Below are 14,327 nucleotides of genomic sequence, written 5' to 3'. Positions count from 1 at the left end.
GTAGGCCACTGGACACCTTCTGACCTGAGGGGCTCATCTTCCGGCATCATATCTCTTTGCCTTTTGGTACTGTTCATGGGGTTTCATGGCAAAGATACTGGAGTGGGTTGCCATTTCCTTCTCCAGTGGATCACCTTTTGTCAGAGTTCTCTACTATAACCCGGCCGTCTTGGTTACCCCTGCACAGCATAGCTCATAGCTTCTTTGAGCAACACAAGCCCCTTTGCCACGTCAAGGCAGTGATCAATCCACTTAGGACAACTTAGTTGTGATAGAGCTCCTGGGACAGGTTGTTCTGAAGTTAAAAAAAGCATTCAGAGCAGAAATCAAAGGGGCAGAGGCAGCAGCTGCGGCTCCCATGACTGAGGTTTTTAAAGTCTCTCTCACAGAAGAGTCAAGAAAATCTACCACCTTCTCAGCCCAATATAGCCTCTTATGTATAAGATTGGGAGATGTGTCTTGAAAGTGAGATTTAATGTTCAAGTGGACAGCATTTGATAGGGAAAGAGTGACGATGAGAGGAAAATGGTCACTATCAAGCCTATAGCCTACAAAGAATTCAGACACCCATCTAGACAAATTAAATGGGAAATCAACATAAATCTACCACACTGCTTCCATGCCCAGATACATAGGTGAATTCTGTATTTTTATCAAAAGGATTTGCATTTAAAATAATAAGGGTAAGATGGTTCACCGTTTGAGCCAAACAGATGCCACCATAATTCACCTTAAGACAAAAAATCTCATTATCAATGATGCCCCCTAAGAAAAGTATATTATTATTTGGGCCTAATCTCACATTAAAATCACCTATTATAAGTAGTTGGGGCTCTGGGGAATTTAGATGTTTTATACCATTCTGAGAGGGAAAGGCGGGGGATATAGACATGGATCAAGAGAAAGGACTTGGTTCAAAGATCAATGTAACCAACCACAGTTATTTTCCTACAGTGGGTTGGGGGCACTTAATAAATGCTTGAAGAGCTGCAGATATCAGTATTGCCAGGCTGGCCTTAGGACTACCTTTTTGTTTAGTGGACTCAGAAGGCATGTCATTTACTAAAAATCAATTTAAGTAGGGTCTTTTTTAGTGGCCCAAGTTTATTGAATAAGCATTGCATCATTGGCTCTTAAATAGCCCATAACCTTGGCATCTTTTTCCTTTCAGGCCCATCCAGCTATGTTCCATGAGGCAATTTTAAGCCTTTTATGTGCCTCCACCAAAATTTTCTGTTTATCCAAAAGATGGCTGTTAGGTGGTGAAGAGAAAGCCCTAACTAGGGAAACATCGTGCTGCAAAGACTTTCAGTATATCTTGATGATACGATTCAGCTCCCCATTCATATATAAAAACCACACCCAGATCCATTATGGGTGTTAATATACTCAGTTTTAGATGATACCACTTGAGATATTGGCAGGGAAGCATAATGTCCCAATTTTTCAAAGTGCAGATATCTTCTTTGCAGCCATTCCTCAGTGGTCATAGGGGCCTTTGAAGGGATAGTGAAAATGGATGCCTTAATAGTAGGGTAGTTCATTCCAAGCATGCTGTAATTTTTGCAATGACTGACAGATTTCACACTCTCCTCATTATGTAACCTTATCTGACTACTAGTTATCTCAATGCCGCAAGCCTGAGGTCCTGCATTCTTGTCTGTAGTCCCAAAGTAAATAAGAACATCTAATTGAGAAGACAGACTATAAATTCTTTCCTCTTGAGACTGTGGAGGCAAGGCAACACAAGAATTTAAAAGCTTCAATTCTTCTGAGTCATAAACAGGTCCTGTATAGTCTGTTGGTGTTGCCATTTTACATTCCGATTAGGCCTCTTGTAGTGATTAGCTTGTATGTCCGTCAGAATACTTAGTGGGCCAACCATATTAGGTCATCTATTCTTTCTTGGATGTTTCTTATGGAATACAACAATTGGTATAGCATTTTTGAAGAACCTAGTCGCTGTTAGGCCCACTTTAAAATTTTTATTCCTGTCCTCGTATAGTCTCTTAACATTCAGCCAGCACTCACATGTCACCATTATACAGAGATAGTAATCGTCATAAAACAAATATTCTATATTAATATTATCAATATTGAGAGACTGTGGGACTACTTTACTCAGTAATTCAAAAAATGGAGTTTGCATTGTAGAAGGGAAAGCAGGCTTTTAGGTTTTAGAAAAATAAAAAAGACAAGCTCCTGGTGATTTAGTACTAGGTCCCATTTCTGTGGAGTTTTAGTTTAAATTTGTTTTGATGTTGATGAACTTCTTGCGGCTTATTGTTCAAATAAGCTAGTGCAGATACTGCATATTGTCTTGGGTCATGTGATATACCAACAGATGGCCTTGATCTGCTCTTTCCAGTCGGAGGAACAGATAGGTCATTAGATAGCTCTTTATTCCTTAGGGCTGCATCCTTCTTTTCTCTCAGTAATGAGGCCTTTCTTTTGGGGGAATTTTAGATGAAACCTCCAAAAGGTTGCGCACTTTTAAAGTTGAATCTCTTCTGTTGTTTAGTTGAATTTAAACCCTTTCTGGAAAGTTTGTGTTTTTACTCTTTTTTTCCAAAGAGCTTCCTTCTTCCTTTTCTTCAGTTCCTCAGCTTTACTTTCTCCTACACTTTTGATGTCAGTGATTAGTGGGGGGGTTTTGACACCACCTCTTCCTTTGACTCCACCTCTGGTTACTTTTAGAAGTGGAGGCTTCTCATCTCTCTCATAAAACTTAAGCCATAGATTCCTTTCAGAAATTCCTTAATTAAGTTCAGATCTTTAGTTATAGACCAAATCCTTTTCCACTGTGCTCTCCTTTTTCCTGGTGTGTAGATATGCTTCTTGCAGCTAAGTTGGAGCATGAAGCTGCAGCAACAACATTTTCCTCTAAAGGGTTTTTGATTACAAGATGTGTTTGGAGCCATCTTCAGAATTCTTCCTGCATTTTGGGTGGAGGAGTTTTCTAAGTTTTCTAGGCCTGGCCCAGATATGCCAGCTTGAAAAACAGGACTGCGGCTTTTTCAACTCCAAATGTAAATCCCCAATGATTCAGGAATTTCTAGGCATTTTCTGTTGCCAGGTCTACTGCTTGCAATTCAGTTTCTTTCAGTTTTTTAAATCAATATCAAGCCCTTTCCTTGCATAATTTACAATTCAGTCAAGAGGAGCAGTGTGGTTGCTTAGGTGCTCTTCCTTCTTCCCTTGCTTGTTTACAGGTGAATAGGATAACATTCTGATTTGTCTGAATTTTTTCTCTTGAGGATGGTCCAATAGAGCAAGAGAAAAAGTCAGCTTTTTGCATGCCTGTCTTGTAAAAACCATTTCAAAAGTTCCCAATTAAAACCACAGGATGATAATGCCAAGCTTTCCAAATTACACCAGAATTAATGGCATGGAGAAAGTCTCTCCAAAGCATCACACCATGCAGAAGACACAGAGCTAGCCAGGATCAATAAAAAGGACAAACAATTGCCATGTCGACCCTCGCTTCCCAGTCAAGCCTTGTTCATGCCATTCCCCACCCTCCAAAGAAAGCCAGCTTGACTGAAGCCGCCCCTTTTCCCACTCCCAAACAGCAGTGAACACAGCCTGCAGTTCTCAGTTCCTTGAGGCTGGAGGAGAAAGAGAAATGCCATGGCTAGGCAAAGCAGGGAGAAGCAAAGGAAGGCTGGTCGGTCCATCAGCCTAGCAGCAGCAGATTCTTCTGCTGCAGAGAGCAGCACCCAGGAGCAACTCTAATAAAGCCCCACCACCACCCAATTCACTGACACTATCCAGAAAGAAGGCTTAAAGCACTGAAGCATAACATCACAGGCTGTAGCCTTAGGTTTACAGTCTGAAATTAAGGAATGACACCTAGGCAATGAAAGAGAAGCAGTTCTATCTAATTTTTAAAATGTTGAAAAGGTCTATCTGATGCTATGCCTAGCTCTCCAGCTCAGAGAATTGGTTAGAATAACCCCTGTAGGGGAGAAGGGGTCCAGTTCCTGCTTCATGGAAAAAGCCAGGAGTAGGAAACACAAGGCCAGCAGGACCCAGATAGACTCCACTGTCTCAAAATTCCTCTCTCTTTTAAAATACAAACAAATGGCACACTATAGGGCCTCATAGCTACTGATCACTACTATGCTGCCAAATTCTAGTTGTAAAGCAGTGAGTTTAAAAATTGTATTTTACTTCCTTCCCAGTGCAACCTGTGGTGGTGGGAATCTAGGGGCCAAAATGGCCTCTGGACCTCCTTCAATTGTCCTTCCTTCAAGAAGGGGGATAAAAACGTTACCCTGCTGAGAGTTCACTTTTCTTCCTTTTCTATTAACAGGAAGTTTTAAGACCTGTCAAGCATATTTATTTATAGTTAAAATTGGTCTGGAAGTCAGCAGCCAGAATTTTTTCTTTGCTACTTGCAGAGATAAAAGCCAAAGAACTGAATCTCAAAGATCATGTCTATTTCAGATTCTTTTGACTGAAATGTAGTATCTATTTTAAGTACTATGCAGAAAATTTCCAATATTTAATACACAGATACAGTTGCCATTTGATCACAAACAGCAAAATTCCCATTACATTTATTGGCTCAAATGTATTTCATTTTTTCAACATTATTTTTTTAAAATAAACATATATGCATTTTGTTGTTGTTAGTCGTGAAGTCGTGTCTGACCCATCGCAACCCTATGGACAACATTCCTCCAGGCCTTCCTGTCCTCCACCATCCCCCGGAGTCCACTTAAGCTCACACCAACTGCTTCAGTGTCTCCATCTATCCACCTCATCCTCTGCCGTCCCCTTCTTCTTTTGCAATCTATTGTTCTCAGCATTAAGCTCTTCTCCAGGGAGTCCTTCCTTCTCATTAGGTGGCCAAAGTATTTGAGTTTCATCTTTAGTATCTATGCATTTTACATGTCCGCAGCAATGCATACATAGGAAACACATATATCAAATGCAACTTACTGGCAACTATAGCAAAGTTTCAACAAAAGCAGACCAGATATCCAAATAACTATACAGCACTTGTTGAAATGTTGGAAGTATTCCTTAATCTATTTCATTACAGGAATTAAGCATTTATCTTTCCAACACTGTAGTATCAGTCTTTTTGTTGTCAAGATAGCATGGAGAATCCATTTATGCTGGCTTCATTAATTTCCATAAAGCAAATAAACTGTTTTAATAAGCATGGATATAAGCAAATATTAAAGACTGTTTCGATCATCCAAAACCCTCTACCCCAAAAAAGTAACTACTGGACACTGCCAAAACATATTTTTGGAAAAAGCATCAGCTACACTGCACTGACAATAATTGACCATATTAGACAATCCCTTATTAAAGGGTCATTGCCGTGTCCAATAGACGTGAAAAATAAGTTATCTCTGCAAAAGCAGCCTAAATTAATAGATGTGATAGGATCTTAGAAATAGCTACTCCTGTCTGAGCTACAAAAGCTAGTCAAAAATTGTACATTTTCTCTCTCTCTCTCTCTCTCTCTCTCACACACACACACACAGAGCGAGAGCGAGAAGAAGAAAGATTGGTTTATGAATCTAAAGTGCTGTATGAAAAAATTTGGTTGCTTACCTGTAATTGACATTCTTTGAATGGTCATCTGTACATATGGGTGTTGTGCCTGCACAATTGCCGCATTCAGGAAAATTCACCTAGATAAACCTAGAATTTTTGGTAGGAACCCCGCCCCTTTCTCCCTAGTATAAATAGGCAAGGCTTCTGCCATATTCCCCAGTGTGAAAGGAGACCGTCATTTTGGCCTTGAAACCGAGGATCAGGTTGGAATATAGCCTGTCTGTTAGGATATTATATAGTTTATGACAAAGCAATGGTACAAGAAACCTACACTGCAATCCTAGGCAAATCTGGATGGGTTGTGCAAATGCACAGATGACCACTTGAAAAATGTCAGTAAGCAAACTCTCTTCTTTTTGGTCCCTGTGCTTCACACATATAGATGATTAGCATGCATCACTGTTGCTGGACAGTGCTTGTCCAGGTAAGGACTCAACTGATGGACCAGCCGAAGCTGGAGAAAGGCGTTCCTTACCACTGCTGTCACCTGGATTACTAATGCCAGCTCTGGGTCAAGGAGTACTCCCAAGCTGCAGACCCTGTCCTTTACAGGGAGTGCTACCCTGTCCAGGACAGGACCAAAATCACTTACCTGAAAACCTGAACCGCCTACCAAAAGAATCTCCATCTTATCTGGATTGAGTCTCAGTTTATTGGCCCTCATCCAGCCCACTGTGGATACAGATGACCTCTTCCGCAAGGGAGACACTGAGTCTTTTTTGGCTGCTATCACGCCTTTTTTGGAGGCATAATCAGCTGGGTCAGATGGAGATGAACTGTTTGATTTTGAGGTTGATGGGGCAATGGAAGCTGTTGTGTGGCCATGACTTCTTTTTGGCATCAGGTGGGTAAGAGATTGGTGACCAGTGGATGGGCATGTTGTACTGGTCTCCATGGTTCCTGTGGTCGAACAGCAGTCAGTGGCCATGGATAGCAATATGGACCTTGTTCCCAGGAGTACCCTGTATAGTATCATTAGAGGAAGGGAAGAGGTGCTCCCCCGACCCCTGTCGGCATTATGCTTCTTCATTCCAGGTTAGTATGAGAGCTCTGAATCATTCCATGGGCAGACAGGTAGATGCTGGTGCTTGTGAGATGATCTTGAAACATGGGAGTGTTGCCAGAGAAGCTTGCTGCATTCCTCCATGCTGGCACAGAGTGCTTGCCGAACAGGCAGGAGATGTGATCTGATGAGCTGATGAATGGAGAGGTGAATCCTGTATCTTCCCTTGAGAGGAGTGGGCTGTGGTTGATTTGGGCTGTGTTTCAGGTTGGGCTGATGTAGGAATGGCCAAAGACAAATGGGCACACTCCATGGTAGTTGGGAAACAGTGCCTGGCCTTTTTTTCAGACTTTACCTTGCCCTTCTTTATGGCCATTTTCAGCTCCCCACCATTTTGTGAGGCCTCTTCTCCTTTTTAAGCCTTTCTACATCTGGTGCATGTTTAGATTTTTTTAGGCACCAATGGAGAAGTTGGTGGAACCCCCACGGCCGTAAACATGACTACACAGTGTGTTGACAGGCAATTTTGTGGGTCCTCTGTGATGGCTTGCATAGCCATAAGAGCCTAGTCCACATCTCCATCTTTAGACAGCCTGCCCTGCTCTTCCTGGCTTGTTTGGTAAAAGCCAGGCAATGTGGGCAGGTGTCTCTTCAGAGTTCCTCACTGAGACAAAAGAGGCACGAGGAGTGTCCCTCCAAAGACATTTTAACTCTGCACCTTACACACTCTATAAAGACCATCTTGAGAGCCATTGAGGGCAGAAGAAAATACAAAGAAAGATTTGAAGTAAGAAGACAACAGAAGAGGGGGGTTGTGTGGCAAAGCAGGGAAAGGAAAAAGAAGACATAACAGCAGAGATGAAGGGGAAGGGTTGTGAGGTAAACAATCAAGAGAAGTATGAGGTAAAAGCATTTGAAAATAGTGAAGCTAGGAAAGTCCCAAGGCACTGAAAAAGGTGGACTCCATTCGAACTGGAGTTCCTTTCCCCTAATATAAATAGGCAGGCCTCCCACCAAAAAGTATTCGAGATCCAACCTCAAAAAGAAGCTTTTAAACAACATAGCCAGCATTACAAAAGATGTTGTACATTGTTTTTCCAGTAAAGAAACATGTCAGCAAAAAATACAGTCCAGCTTTCTCCTTACAGTAGTAACAAAGTATTAAGCAACTTACCTCTACTGAGAAGTTACACATTAAGTGATGACAGTTGACATATGAACACAAGCCATAGGCAATTCTATGTGAGGTGGAGGGAATTCACCAACTCACAAATAAATTTTTACCAGCCTGCTTGTATACAGCAGCTAAAGCTGGCAGTGAGATCAAACATGGAACTGAAGAAATACAGCTAATACAAAATGCTTTGTAATGCTGCTTTAATAGTTCAGTTACTGATTAAAGCCTCCACTGATATATGGAAAGAGTTGTGACAGTCAAGAATGGCTTTGCAACCCAAGGTATCCTTATTTTAGACCCTACCAATAGCACTGGCAGACTCCTAATTGAAAAATGGAAGTCTTTATCCCTGAAGTTCATAAAGCTCCAACAAATAATGTTCTTTATAAAAGCAACAAAGAAGGTGGACTGGAGATAGCCATTATGCATATACTACATAGGTGGTACTAACCTATGGAACAGGACAGAAACTCCAAAACAAAGTGAAAAGTTATGGCCATTGCCCAAAAATAAGAGAGAAAACTGTACTCAGCTTCAAAACATGAGTGCAGGTTAGGCGGAAATACACCAAATAATTTCTTCCCTGTATCAAATCCCAGGTTACAAGGCCCCCACCTGAATTTGAGAAATTGCTATTAGCATGTGAGCCTATTTTAAAGAGTATTACTATGTCACAGCTATTCAGAATGAAGAAATTAGAAAACTGATTAAATAATGGAGGGCTTTGTGGTTCTTGGTTCCATTAAAGATGGCATTTTTACATCGGTGTTAGCAAATACCCTAAAACTGTTAAAGGGTGTATTTGGCACCCTTAAGGATTAGTTATATTTACAAAGATGCTAGTTCACTGTGTTGATGGCACTAGGTTCTTCCTTATGTGGCAGGGCTGTAAGAGCTCAGTCTTTCTTGATTTTTCTTTAAGAGGGTAGAGGAAATCACAAAGCAGAGAACAGAGTTTACCTCAGTCTTTGATTAGCTCATGGTTTCATAAAGGAAGAAACAGGTTTCAGGTTATTAGCTTTTATGAAGCTGCTCATGGGTGACAAAACTGAAGGCTAAACAAGAACAATCCTTATGCAGTTAGATATTGAAATTTTGGAACATTGCTCTAATGAAAAAGTCTACAACGTATATTCAGGCCCAAAGCACAGCACAAATGCATAATGTTTATACTATTTGGGTTCCATTCATTGAATATGCAACACACAATTAACTGGGCGTAATTCTTCCATCTACTCATGACAGCTCGGGAAATGATCCGTTCTGAGGTAAAGTGCTAAAGCTCACTGCTACACATGATATGTTTCTTCCTCTATTAACACTGTAACCTTCCTATGTATGGTCATTCAGTTTGTACTGATGATTTTGCTTTTAGGTATGTTGGGAGAGTTATAATAAAACAATCAAGATAGCTAACCTTATTCAGGGAAGAAAATGACTTGAGAGAAGACAAGTTTAAACATGGATCTTGTAGGCTGATAACTTAATTCAGGACTGCAATTTTGAGTTATACTTCCCTAGGCTGGAATATTGTACATACTCCCTTGGAGCAAAGCCCATTAAAGTTAGTGGGGCTTACTTTTGCATAAAAATACACAACCACAAACTTCCATTTCTTTCTACTTATCCATGGTCATCATGTTCTGCCCTAAAGTTTCATAATGAATTTATTTGAACTTTTTTGGTACCTAAATTATCCCATGTATCAGACCCAACTCTCAAGCAAGACTATGAGAAATGTTATGATACAAAAAACTTATCTTTTATTAAGTGTGTTCTGAGCCTTTGGTAACAATGCCAAGCAGTAAACACACAATTGTAAACTCAGTTCAATATATATAGAAACACAGAAACAGAGCGAATCAGAAGGGGCCTCCCGGGCCATCTAGTCTGACCTCCGGCACCAGCCGGCTCTGCTCACGACATGCCCACCATGTGCACGTCCAGCCCATCCTTGAACACCCGCACCGATGGGGCCTCAACGACCTCTCATGGAAGCCCATTCCACACCCTCGGGGTCCTGACTGTCAGGAAGTGCTTCCTGGCATCCAAATGGAACCTTGGCTCCCTGAGCTTTGCTCCATTGGAGCGTATCCTGCCTTCCCTAACCCAGCCTTATATATTGCAGCCTTCCCTAACCCAGTGCTCTCTAGATAATAACCCAGAATTTGCTCTTGCTATAGCCCTCATCCAAAATTGTGGGCTAACTGGCACCTTCTTAGTTCACTTTCTGTACTGCAATTTAAAGCTAAGTAGTCCCACTGACTTGTCCTTCTAGGTTATTGCCACAAAGTGCCCAGTCTAAAGTATTACTAAATTTCAGTCTCCTGCCTTTGACAGTTTTATTCTACAAGCCAAAATATTCCTGGGAAAAAATATTTCAAAATCTCCTTAGCAATAGTTGTATGAGGTACTTTTATACCTCACACTATAGGTCCCAAAGAAAAGAACAAAACAAAGATCAATATAAACCATGGTCTCTTTTGAAAGTTAAGATTCTGGCTAAAACTCCCAAAACCAGAAATAAAATCCTTAAGGGAAAGCTTTGACATTTTCTTAAGTAATTTGGTCAAAGAAAATGTAAATGGGCCAAGGAAAGAGATGCAGATTTTCTTCTTTTGTATATATCCTCAGGAAGCTCAAAAATTACCTGTGCTGGTTGACAGCTAAAATACATTCTTATGTTGACTAAAACCTCCTGGGAGAAAATTTCACCAGAGCAAAGGTTTTTAATATGGAGCATTTTTCTTGCTAAAGACATTTTAATCTGGCATAAAAAATGTCCCCAAATGCAACCAATGCTAGTTTCTTGTTGAGGCAGGAAAATTAAAACCCTCAGCTTGAAGTAGGCCATAGTTTTTACACCTAGTTCTCTCAGTCACTGCCATCTCAGTCAATAAGTTAACTGTTAGGGTTAACAGACTGTTTAGTTCAAGTAGTTTCCCGTATCACACATATGGTATATAAAGTGTGCAATACTAGGGAATAATTTGAGATGTTTGAAACACTGAATCATTTTCTGCCTCAAACCTTAGAAAGTTAAGGAGAATGTACATTAATGGAAAGATGCAAAGGCTTCAAACGTGGGATCTACTTGCTTTTTTAAAATGAGAATCCAGAGTTTCAGTAACTGAAGTCAAACAATGCAAAACACTGGCAAGTGGAAGGAGGGAAAAGGGGGTTTGGTATTAAAGAACAGGGTGCTTCTGAGCACATGTAATAATAATATGTAGCCCAGGAATTTGTTTCCTGTACAGAATGGATCTCATTCCATTTTTATTTTACAAATAAAATAAATCACTCTTCATTTCCCTTGCCAGCTCTTTCAGGGGTGTTCACATAAACCCATCTGCATGACCTAGTACTCCCCGCTTCTGGAAGCCATAGTCTTCTCCTCTGAAAAGCTTCCAATGTACAGATGTACATGCAAAGAACTCCCACACTCAAAGAGCACTCTAATCAATCTGTATGTGCACAGACCGCTTTTTTATGCAGTTCTAAAAAAAGAAGGAAGTTCCTGCAGTCCCCTTCACATATTTTTTCAATGAATTCGGGACATTGTGCATACCCTACTTTTGTTGCAACCTAATTTTAGCTACAGCCCTAGAGGGTAGGACTGTAGAGGGTAATTACCATTACAGAGGGTAATTACCATTGAACACACTGGGACTGAATAAAGATGTTAAAGACTGCCTTGTGAGAGAGATGGGAAACCTTCCATGGCTGTTATTGTAGAAACAACCAGGAGACAGAAACACTTGTCAATCTTTCATAAAATCTTCAGAGATTGAAAAGAGCATAGGAGATCCCTTTCACAGCATGGGAAGTGTGATCTGAGTGAGATTTTAGCAGGAACTTAACAGGAAAGCCCCAGTATGGAAGCCATTGAAATAATTAGGTGAGATTTGGTGGTGCTTTTATGCAGCTCTGTGTAGAACAAGATTTAATAGAATGCAGAATACTGGGCTAATGGAACTAACATAGCAACAATGTAAGCTTTGATCTATTTAGATTTGTTTATATGCAGGAAATTCTTCTCACGTTACATTTCTCAGGGCTCTTAGGACAGGACAAAGCTTACAAAATTAAAAGGTTCACACCCACTTGCAGCATAGAGGGAAAACAAGCAGTCAGTTTCCAGACTTTTCAAATAGAGTTAGGCAGACATTTGCTTAGATATTTGCTCAGAATTAGAAAACCATGTAAGCACTTGAAAGGAGCAATCCCATGGCCTCTACAAAACATCTGAGGGTCCAAATGACATTTCAGATTTCCTCATTTGAGGTTGGGGACAGTATTTATTCCATTTATTTCATGTTTATTGGGGACAGTATTTATTCCATTTATTTCATGCTCTCTGAGTGATTAACAGAAGTTAAACAAATTTTTAAATGACACACACAAAATTAATTTAAAACAACAAAACCACAACAGTAATTGCAATTGAATGAGCACATAAGTATAGCATTGGTACAGAATAAAATGCAATATATAATACCAAAGTTAAAAAGTTAAACTGTTAAAATGCTGGAAAAATTAAAAGGTCTTCACCTGGCACTCAAAAGAATACAAATCAGGAACCATTCCACAACCCAGGTGTGAAAACAAAAAAGATCCTCCTCCTGGTAGCCAGCTGCCTCACCTTCTTTGGAAGGGGATCCCAAGTACTCTTTGACCTTAGAGGGTGGAATTGGAACTCCAGCCCTTTTCTTCTCATAGCTGGCATGGAAAGAACTGTGCCAGCTTACCTTTAAGGTTGACAACTCAGAGAAGGGGGCATGTGGTTGGCAGAGAGGGCAGCAAATTATCCTGAGGCCTCTGCAGCTCCCTTATTACCCCTTTCATGTGCCCAAGGTAGACATGCAAAAAAGCCTGCCTAGCAAATTGCAGCAGGAGAGGCCAGATCACCTCCATGCCCCTTCTGCCCTGCAGAAAATAACTCTGTTAGCATCAGAGTTCAAGGGGTTATGATCACAGAGCACACATACCATGGGCCTGTGTCCTAAAAATATCATTAACAACCAAACTGAATTAATTTCCACTAATGGCAGATTTAAATGTCTCCGTATTAGTGCTAATGGGCATGGGCCAGAACCGCACTTTAGTACCCAGGATGGGGAGGAGGTTAGAAGGCTTCTTTGCTTTCAGATGGGAAAGGATAGCCCATGTGAAACACGTTCAGATGCACAGTTCCTTCTACCAAATGTGGCCCCTCATCATAGCAAAGTCCTTACTTTGTTATACGTAAAGACTTATGTAAATAGCCACACCTGCTTATTCCATGTAAAGACTATTCTCTTCCCAAGTCTCTTAGTTATAATAAAAAGCTGGGTGGGGAAGTCTCTTGTTATAGAAAACTCTCAGTATCCTTCAAACAAAAATCTTGCTTGACAACTCATCTTCCGAAAGAAGACATAACTTCCCTTAACAAATCCTACGAACTCCAGAAGGAACCCCGCACGTCGGGGTCCCCCAGTGGCACTCGTTGCCTTGCACCGGGGGGCAGGGGGGGAAGAGACTCACAGGCCAGCACTCCGGAGCGGAACGGCATGATCCGTCACCAGAGAAGCGCCCGAAATAATCCGATGTGCCCAATTTCTCTCCCCACACAACGCTGGAGTGCACGCTCACCCGGGACGCCGTAGCCACAGCGAGATCTGAGGAAGCGAGAAAAAGGAGGAAGCGCCCCTCTATACTCTTTCTTTCCGAACCACCACCAAGTCTCTTGAACCGCTCCGGCTGCCATAAAAACGCCCCGCGACACCGTTACCAAACCCTCCACGGCACCGCTTCCGGAATGCGAGAGGAAACAATATCGGCCGACTTGGGGAATCCAAAATTGCGGCTAACTACCCGGAGAATACAAGCCCCAGAATGCACTGCTCCTTTAGCGTAGGCAGGCGCCCTGAAGTGAGAAAGAATTGCATTCTGGGAGGCGTAGGCTCTAAAGTTTAGAGAAGTCCCTGTGTGGAAAACTCGGCCATTGAACCTCTCATTCTCAGAAACAAGTGATTTCTGGTAAAACACCCTTTGTTTCTGTTTGTCGTTTCTAGTTGACTGGATTTTTTCTTCCTTGATAAAGCAGAGAACACTGGTGTAAACAATATGCAATATTAATTATAACCCCAGTCATGTGACATTCGAGTAATTACTAGACACACCACTGCTATCCACGTTTAAGTTGCAATTCCGTAAACTCGTGGATGGGAATTAATCCCTTTACTTTCACTGGTATCAATTGCAGAATAAACATGTGCTGTTGAGTGCTTTGCGATGACACATCGCTAGCTACATTTCTTGTATTGTGGTGAACATAAACATTTTAGCACAGGACAAACGTGTCTGGGAGTCCACATGAGCAAGACTTTTTCCTGTGGTCACCTTGCATTGACTGAAGTAGTCCTAGATACAGGCTCCAAATGGGACGCAATGGCCTGAATCTATTTAGCAAATATTTCTAGTTGCCAGTAGATGGCTCTCTTAAAGTCTCATTTGCATAATCAGCACTTTTTCCACCCTCAGGGAAAACATTTTTATGTCTAAAATTTTAGCTTGACAGTAGTTACTAAA

The 14,327-nt window shown here is 41.2% G+C and overlaps 1 protein-coding gene across 9 annotated transcripts in view; it reads right to left on the bottom strand.

The window, feature by feature from the left end:
* ATG4C (autophagy related 4C cysteine peptidase) overlaps positions 1–13,581 on the bottom strand; it is a 122,264-nt gene extending 108,683 nt beyond the window's left edge. For 6 of the 9 annotated variants that reach the window (XM_044430060.1, XM_044430052.1, XM_044430059.1 and 3 more), the window contains exon 1: positions 13,389–13,581. The gene's annotated coding sequence lies outside the window, so the exon portion shown is untranslated. The other 3 variants (XM_044430054.1, XM_044430058.1, XM_044430056.1) reach the window with 3 other exon arrangements.
* Positions 13,582–14,327: the final 746 nt, after the last annotated feature.

This window comes from Varanus komodoensis, unplaced genomic scaffold, assembly GCF_004798865.1.
Source record: "Varanus komodoensis strain SLA01 unplaced genomic scaffold, ASM479886v1 scaffold20_1, whole genome shotgun sequence".
NCBI classification, from domain to species: domain Eukaryota; kingdom Metazoa; phylum Chordata; class Lepidosauria; order Squamata; family Varanidae; genus Varanus; species Varanus komodoensis.
This window is presented reverse-complemented; position numbering and strand designations above follow the sequence as displayed.